Raw genomic sequence first — 9,675 nt, 5'->3', positions numbered from 1 at the left:
TCCCAGAGCCACTGGGGCTCAGGGCGGTGGGGACCGCTACCTGACGCAGCAAAGTGGGGGTAGGCTAATTAAGAAAGTTCTAGCTTCACCCATCCGCCCTCGAGTCTGGATAGAAAACGAAGACACAGCGAGTGTCCCCCAGGAAGGTTGAGGGAGGGTTAGACATAGTAAGGAGGAGATGTGTTGCCCCTCTTCTGAGCGTGCACCGGAAGTCCTGCAGGGGCAGGTAGGGTGGAGGTTAGAGATGGGAGGTAGGGGTGGGTGGGTGGGAGACAGGAGTGGGTGGGGTGGGTGGGGTGGGTGGTGCCTCCAAGGAGTGGGCATTTGAGAGGAGAACACAAAGCTAAATACCGTGGCCGGATAGCTCAGATGGTTAGGGGGTCAAGTTGCAGGTTGCAGGTTGGATCCCAGGTCGGGGCACGTGCAAACGTCAACCAATGAATTCCAATGAATTCATGAATGAGTAGAATAACAAATTCACAAATATTCTCTCTCTCTCTCTCTCTCTCATCAATCAATTAAAAAAAAAGCCAAATAGTTCTCAGAGAGGGGTTTGAAGGCATGTACCACTGCAACTAAGGGGTGATGCTTGGAAAGCGTCCTGCCAGTGGGTGCAGCTCCTTTGAAAGTCAGGAGGCTACCGTTTCTGGGCAGTCCTTGGGACAGCGGGAGAGGAAGATGACGCTTAGATGCAACGCTCTTCTCTTACCTCCTTAGAAAGTTAAAGTCCACCCTTTCTCCACTCCACTGGGTCTGTAAAATAGGTGAGGGAAAATGTGTGTGTGTTTGTGTGTATGTTGAGTCAAGATCCCTCTGCTGCATAGCATCAAAAGATTAATCTAGGGGAGCAAACCCTAGTGACCATTTGAGCTCTGTTCTGTCGGGTTATGAGTCAGGAAGACTCTCCAGCTTCCTTAGGGTTAGTGCCTGGGAACCGGGAGAGTGTGATTTTGCTACCCCCTGGTGTCCACTGGGTAAATGGTGCCCAATAGCTAGTTACAGAGGCCAACACTTAGGAAACTTTCTTAGAGGATATGCAGTTGACTCCCAATGCTGGTGTAGTTGAAAATCCCCATACAGCTTTTGACATTGCCCCAATACTTAAGTTGTTTCTCAGTATTGATGGGGGAGCAGTTCCAGGAACCCCCATCAATACCAAAATCCAAGGATGCTCAAGTCCCCTATATAACATGGCCGAACAATGCAGCTGGCCTTCTGCATCCTTAGACTCCCCACCATGGATGGAAACAGTACAGGTATTTATGGAAAAATCTGAGTATAAGTGGATATGGGCAGTTCAAACCTGTGTTGCTCAAGAGTCAACTGTATTACGAACCTCTTTCACTTGTTTCAAACCCAGCTCATCCATTCCTAGTGTTGAGGCAGTCTGAACCTTACCTTACCTGGTTAAATTCCTTATACTGAAGAAAATTGTTTGGGAAGCAGTTGGGGGAGCCTAAGGTGCCCACCATTAGAAAGTGGAATATAAATTAAGCTGGTTATGGGAGTCCATGAACTCCTGGAAAAAAGGAGTGGGTTATTTTCCCCTCTATGGAAAGAAAAAAGAGACATTGAAAATTTTTGAGCTTGTAGTGTGAGGGAGTCTGGATACAGGGTCTGGAATCCAGTTACTCTTTTCCAGGAGTTGTTTTCATCTGTGATAAATTAGAAAGATTTATTTTATTAAGTATAGTGGTTAAATACCACTTTCCTAAGAATGCAAGCTCTTACCTAAGAGTGTGTAGGTGTGGTACATGTTTGTGTGTACTATAGAGTGTGTATTTATGTACATGTTTTGGGGAGATGTGAAGGGGAAAGATTATGAGGAATCGGAGGCGGGGAATGGAGCAGGTTTAGAAGCCCTCTCCTACCTTCACAAGCAGTTCTTAGCATATTTCATCAATTTCAGATTCTTTGCAGCTTATTAAATTCCCATTTTATAGATGAAATTCTGGTTTATTGAAGTTAAATAACTTCTATAAACTACACAGTAGTTGGAGAAACCATGATTTGATCCCAAGCAGTCTGACTCCAGAGCCTTCACTCTCAACCACGTAGTTACAGGGTTTCATCTTAGCTGTCCAAGTCCATACAAGAAACACTTTGAACACTACACCACCTCTTCTATCACCTAGCCATCATATTTAAAAGTGTTAACTTTATTTTTGTAGTAGCCAGTCCTGAAAATTTTTCTAAAAGTGATAGATATATCCCGGTGGATCAGAAAATCAGTTATTTTTTCTTTACACTTGTTCTGTAGTGTTATAGTTAAGAATAATCCCCCCAAAATTTCCAATATGGTTCTTATAGGGAAAGAGTGTTATCCTAACATGAGAGTAGGTGGAAGAAACATTTGTGTTTGTAATGTCTATTACCTAGTTTATGTACACTAAGAGATACAGCTACCACTATACATTGTATTGGGCTCTAGGCTGCTCCCTATTTGTCCACTTGGAGAGTAGCAGCAGCTTCGGCTAGGCTTCAGTCCCATGCCTCAAGGCAAAGGGGACTTAATGAAGGACCCCAAAGGGGAATTTTAGAGACAGGAGGGGACAGATTTGAGAGAACATCATCTTGTTACCTGTGCCTTCCAAGGAAACTGCAGTACACATCTTAGTTATCTTAAGAAATCTACACAGCATACATACTTTAATTCTATTTTTTAATTTCCCCTTAGTTTTTGTTTTGTTTTATTGGCAATATTCCTTTAAAAATGTACAACTTTTTTCTCTGAACTAGATGTCACAAAAGTTAGTGGCGCCAGCATCTTGCCTGTGCTAGCGCATTTGTTTCCACCCTGGTCTGAACATTCCACTCTCACCTCCTTCTGAGCCATTTGCTGTGCCTTTGCCAGAGTGATCTTCCAAAAGCCTCAGTCAGAGCACATCAGCCCTTTCCAATGGTTTCTCATTTGCATCACGACTCTTTTTCTGCCTATTTCTCCAGCCTCATTTCTTACCCTGTGTGGGAAGCTACTAGTGGCCCTCCAGCCATAGTGGCCTTTTGGGTCTTCAAATATGCCTTGCTTATTGCTAATTTTGGGCCTTTTTGCTTTTCCTTCTGCCTGGAGGTCTCTTGTCACAATTCTAGTAGCTGGCTCTCATCCTTCAGTCCTAACTAAAGTGTTGCATTCTCTAATGTCTTCCCTTACCACCTGGTCTAGTGTTACCTCCCAATAACGTTATTTTGTTTTTTCTTCACAGCACTTATCTCTATTTGATTATGTATTTATTTGTTTATTTCTTGTCTCTCATAATAAGCCCACCTTCACCACTACATATTTTAAAATAAGCTCTATGAACTCAAGGACCTTGTCTATTTTGTCACTGCTGGACCTAGATAGTGTCATACTTAGTTCCAAGAGATATCACCCCTCCAGGTAAAGACTGTAAGGGGAGCAGGAAGCCCTACAGACCAAGAGTGGTGGTGGGAACAAGTGAGAAGTAAAAACTAAGAGGGAGTAGAGAGGGCTGAGGCTTGGGGTCTGCTGCGTAGCCTGCTTTCTTTAGCTCTCACAAGTTCTTTTTTATCTATTGGCTGAGGTTTGCAAGTGGGAGATGCATAGGACGAAATTAAAAGCAAATGTGGAACAGCTTCTGGGTTGGATGTCAATTCACAGGGCTGGAAGACTCTGGAGGATGCATAGTTTGGAGAGGGAGTCCTGGAAAGTCACCACATTCACTTACAGACCTTACTGATGCAACCCTATGAAAACATAGTTTTATGTTCTGTTTTCTTCATGTGGCACTGCCCATACATATTTCCATGTGTCAGTATAATTTTTGTGTGTTTGTCTCCAGTTGAAGTGATAACTTGATGCTTTGGTTTAAGCATCAAATAGTCCCTCTATTATTTTTTAGTTACTCTCAGTTTTGAGGAATTGTATTATTTCTTTATTTAAATTTTATTTTTCAATTACATTTTAAATATTATTTTGTGTTAGTTTCAGGTATATAACATAGTGGTTAGACAATTATATACTTTACAAAATGGTCCCCTCAATATTTTGAATACCTACCTGGCACCATACATAGTTATTAGAATATTATTGACTATATTCCCCACACTGTACTTTACATCCCTGGGATTATTTTGTGACTACCATTTTTTTACTTCTTAATCCCTTCACCTTTTTCACCCAACCCCCTGACTACCCTCTCTTCTGGCAACTATCAGTCTATTTTTCTCTGTATCTACGAGCCTGTTTAGAATTTGCATTATCCCTGTTACACAAAGAAAAGGGCAAGCAGATTTGCATAAATTTACTCCTCCTCACTTTGCGTTACTTCTATTTAGCCTACTTTAGCAAGTGGAATTATTGGATCAAACAGTAGGAGCCATTTTATAGCTTTTGCTATTATCTAATGAGGCAATACAGGGTGGGACAAAAGTAGGTTTACAGTTGTGAGTACAAGTTTATTCTTGCATTAATATTTATTAAAGATTGTATTATTTTCCATGTGAACAACTGTAAACCTATTTTTGCCCAATCCTCTATAAGGAAGGCATAGGTTATGAAACTCCTAAAATATTTAAAAGTTTGCGTGTGAAGAGGAACTGGATTTGTTCTGAATGGCTCAAAGTAATAGGGTATCATGAATTGCTGCAGTGACAGAGATGTAGATTAGGTTCAACAGAGGGGAATTTTTTTATATTTAGAGCTGCCTGAAAATGGCACAGTCTGTCTCCTAGTTAGTGGATTCCCCCTGTCTGGAGATTTTAAAGCATAATGAGAGAGTTTTAAAGGAAACTTTATAAACTTTCCAGATTTGTGATCTGTGTATTTTCCTAGCCCCATTCCTTTGCTCTGAAAACACATTTTGTTAAACAAACATTTGTGAAGACCTAACATGTGCCAGGTATGTCTAGTGGCACCCAAGCCCTCACTGGAAGGCTCTTAGCAGTCTCCAGCGGCAGGCCATCTGGGAATTATGACAGCATGAAGCCAGTGAAGCCAAGCCCCCAGTCTTTAGAACTACTAAACAGGTGAGTACAGATTTATCTTCATTTCTCTGACATCCCCTTTCCTGGACTCATTGTCCACTTACAGGCCTCTGCCCATATTCCGCCCATTCTTGTTACAGGACTTTCAATATGCTGTGCCCTGTCTCCAAACGCTCCCAAATCAAAACCGGTGCTGAAGTTATTGATTCCCAGGAATTATTACATTGTCATGTTTTTATTTCTGCCAAAACTTATTTATACTCCAAATGAGGAGTTTTGGTCCCCAAAGAATCTGTAATTGGTGGAATATAATTACACTAACATAACTTGACCTCCCCAGCATGAGCATATGTGTGTTTATACACACACAGGCACACACACATACACACCAGCAGCCTGATTTATTGAAAGAACCAGATGCTTGACAATCTGTTGTTTTTAGTTTTTGTTGTTTGAAGCCTACCTAATTTGGTGATATGTAGTCTCAAAACTCCCAGTTTGGTCAGGGGGAAAAAAGCCCCTATTTAGGATGGAGATTCAACCATAGTCTCTTGAGCTTTACTTTTTCTTGGAGTATATTTTGCTGAATTCCTCTGCTACCACCACACTGGCCTCAGGGAAGTGCACTTCCCTTTCTCAACTCCTCCGGGATCCAATGGGGGGGCCCTCCTTAAGTTGGCAGGATGGCCCACCTGAAAGCAGCACGGTGCAGGGGCAGGGGGGCACTGAGGAGAGATACAGCTCCGGGCTTAGTTCCGGTGCCACCGCTGCCAGCTGTGTGCCTTGATCCAAGCTATTGTATCATCAGTGGCCACCCTCCCTCCTGAAAGTTCAGTAAAAGCAACGAACATGAGAACACCAGGAAATAAAACCACCAAAGCTAACTGTGCATTGTGTAGATGAAAACAGCACAGAAAGTGGACTGGTTTTGCAATGGAAGTGTGAGTTTTTTACTATCTACCTTTTGTGCCCAGAAAAGAATATTCAGAGGGCAACTCTGGCTTTTTCATATTTATGTTCCCTGTATTCAAAAATGAAAATCAGAAGCCCAGTTCTTCCTTAAGCTTTTTCTAAATTAAAAATAAATTTAAAAAAATTATTGATTTGAGAGACAGAGAGAGAAAATCGAACTGTTGTTTTACCTACCCGTGCATTCATTGGTGGATTCTTGTGTGTGCCCTCACTGGGGATTGAACCTGCAACATTGGTGTATTGGGATGATGCTTCAAGAAACTGAGCAACCCAGCCAGGGCCTAAGCTATTATACTTAACTTATAAACAAGTACCTTTTGCTCTCTTTAAAAGGTTGCATTTAATGACTATTTGGTACCACTTATAAGTGTAGTTAATGAGACCCCTTTAAACAAATTTAAAATATATTTTTAAAATTTAACTTATTTCATGTCCTTATGAAGGGATTTCATCATCTGAGCTAATCAACAAAACATCCCTGAATACCTAAAAATCTCTTACAAATCTAACAATTTATAAATGTGGTGGTTCAATTCCCTTTTTTTACTGAAAATTTTAACAGATTTTATGTATTTACTTTTAGAGAGAGAGGAAGAGAGGAAGAAAGAGAGGGAGAGAAACACCCAAAAGTGAGCGATAGATAGATCTATCGGTTGCCTCTCACACACCCCCAACTCGGGAGCTGGCCTGCAACCCAGACATGTGGTCTGACTGGGAATCTAACCAGCAACATTTCAGTTCACAGGCTGGAGCTCAATTAAGTAAGCCACACTGGCCAGAGCTGGTTTAATTCTTAGGTTTTCTTAAATGTTCTAAAACTGCTTTTAAAGGAAAGTTCTATTTCAAATCACACTTCTAAACCAATTACACATTTTAAATTAGAATTATAAGGCCAATTTGTTTCTATAACAGACTAAATTAATGCTAAAACCTAAAATACTAAATATGCACAAATTCCTTGATACAAACATATTGATGCTATGTTTGATTCCATCCTAATTTAAAGCTTTTTGTATATTAAAACAAACTTACCCACTAGGAAATACTTATGTCATCCCAAATGGCTGGGGAGCCCCTTCCCAAGTGACTTTTTGGATACAGGTCTTCAGTGGCCCGGAGAGTGTAACCAGCAGAGATTTGTCCCAAGGCTTTTGGAAAGCTCTCCTCAAGCCCCCAAGTGCCCCACTGAGCCGTGTTTTATGGACACTGTGTCATTACTCTCTGAATGAGCCAATTTCACAGCCCAAGTCCCCTAGATTCAAATTACACTCCATCTAATTCTTCAACCTACACACGGAAGTCAGAAACTCCCACCTAGGTTGCTACATCACTTGCTTAGATATAATTAGTCTATTTAAGGATTCATTCTATTCTGAATTCTTTCCACACTCTTTCCAGCCTCTGGGGCCACAGCTGTTACAGATGGCTGAGTATCTCCTGATATTGCCTAACTCCGGTCGCAGACCTAATGTTATACCAGAGACATGTAACAGGAAGATTAACATGTAACAGAGAATGGGCTTTGGGTTAGGAGGAATGAAACTCTGGGAAAGGTGGGAGAAAAATGTAATGTAATGTAATGTAATGTAATGTAATGTAATGTAATGTAATGTAATGTAATGTAATGTAGTCTTCTGCCGTTTGATATGTTTCAAATGTATTCTTTTTACCTGCCTCCAAAGCTGGACAAGTAATTCTTTTTTTTAAAAAAAGATTTTATTTATTTTTAGAGAAGGGGAAGGGATGGAGAAAGGAAGAGAAAGAAACATCAATCTGCGAGAGATACTTTGATTGGTTGCTTCCTGCACACCCCCAGTCAGCGACCTGGCCTACAGCCCAGGCACATGCCCTGACTGGGAATTGAACCAGCAACCTTTTGGTTTGCAGACTTGCACCTAATCCACTGAGCCACACCAGCCAGGGCTAGAGAGTGAATTCTTGATTGCAACAACTTAGGTATGTTTGCCTGATCCAAATCAAAGCCCCCTCCAAAGCCATAACATATGTTGGGCACATTTTAGGAATCGAGCGATATGTGGAAAAAAGAAAACTCTAGAACTTCTGTGCTCCCTTAAGGCAGTACTTGGGATAAATGGGGAATTACTGGAGAAACAAATAAAATGAGTTGACACAAGTGTCTGTTAGATTTGGACCTTGAATGATGGGATATGATGTATCCACTAACCAAGACTGAGATGCTGCAGGAGCAGGGGCAAGTTTGGAAGCCAGGCAGATCTGAACTCAGATCAGAGTGTTTTTCTTAAGAAGCCTGCAGGACACTGAGGAGGCTGGTAACAGCAGATAGATGAAGATATGTGCCTGGAACTTGGGAGATCGGGGCTGGGCCATGGAAGTGTACCAAGTCACTCAAGAGAGGGCGGTGTGAGCTAAGAATAGGACCCTGAGAAACACCATCATTTAAGGTGCAGACAGAGGAAGTGGAACCTGCCCACGGCACCGGGGTGAAAACAGAAGGGTAGAAGAATGTTGTTTGTCTCTCACTTCCAGTCAGTCTCCCTTGGTCAGAATCACAGGGGTGGGTGAGATAGTGATGCTGGTGGGCAGAGCGTGGTGTGGAGAGGCCTCCTGGATGCGTGGGGAGCTATCTTTGGGGTGGATAGTATGGATGTGGTGGGTAGCAGGAGCTTACTCTGACTTAGATCTCTTTTTCTAGAAAGTAAGGAAAGGGGTTGGAGGTCAGAATTTTTGGGTTCTATGTGTTCTCTGCCATATCATATTTCACCAATCATCCTTATTCTGAGCCCTAGTCTGTTTAGAACAATTTTCTAAATATGGGAAGGGAGGTGTGTGGAGGAGGCAGAGTCAGTAGAGGGAAGGAGAGGGGCTGCCTTACTATGTGCATGTGTGTTTGTGTGTTGGGCACATGTATGTATATGCACATGTCTTATGATGGTATTTATGTGTGTGCATTATATGTGTATGTTTTTCTCTGTGTGAGTATATATCAAGGTAAGTATAGAAATTGAGAGAAAGTATTGAGAAGCTTTACGCTAATTTTATAGAGTGATTTTATGTTAATTGAATAAAATAAAATTTGACCTTGGGTTTTCTATATCTGTATGTTCTATTTTATTGTATTGTATTTTATGCAATTATTGGTCTGAGGCAGATGCACCTATAAAACTGCTTCTATACCACAGTTAGTTAGAAAAGCACTAATTACGGCCAGATCAAGATTCTTGGAAGGCCTTGATTCTGAAATTCCCAAGGGAGAGAAATTCACTTGAGGAATCTGAGGTTCCTGCTCTAGATCGTATCAGTGAGGCCTGAGATCAGGTGCTGAGGACAAACAAGGGGGCCAGGCCTCAAATCTGCCTGACATCCCAGGGCTTAGTCTGCTTTTCTTCTCCTTGCTCCCCTTCCTGTGAGATGGGGTCGCCGTGCAGTTCTCAAGGGGGTGGATAGCGGAGTCCAGGCTGCTCCTTCAAGCCCAAGCCTGCTCACGGTACTGCCCTCTCTCCAGTCTGCCAGACAAGGGAAGCTGAAGCCTCACAGAGATAAGAAGGGGTTTCCCAACCTCCATACTTTGCCCCAGACAGTAACACACCCTCAGTCAGGAAGAGCAGTCTTTTATCGAGGCAAAATCAGACACATAATCCTCGCAGATATTCCTGCCCTCCTTCCTTAGATAATCTCCCCTGCCTGGGATCTTTCTGAACTGTCTAACCACAGCCCTTCTAAGGCCCTGATCTTAGTTTGTGTTTATAATTTTATATTTTTCTTTTTTAAGATAATCCC

The sequence above is a fragment of the Pteronotus mesoamericanus genome, unplaced genomic scaffold, assembly GCF_021234165.1.
Source record: "Pteronotus mesoamericanus isolate MK-2021 breed Mesoamerican mustached bat unplaced genomic scaffold, CSHL_Meso_final contig_164, whole genome shotgun sequence".
Classification (NCBI taxonomy): domain Eukaryota; kingdom Metazoa; phylum Chordata; class Mammalia; order Chiroptera; family Mormoopidae; genus Pteronotus; species Pteronotus mesoamericanus.
The sequence above is the reverse complement of the archived record's forward strand: the minus strand, read 5'-3'. Positions refer to the sequence as shown.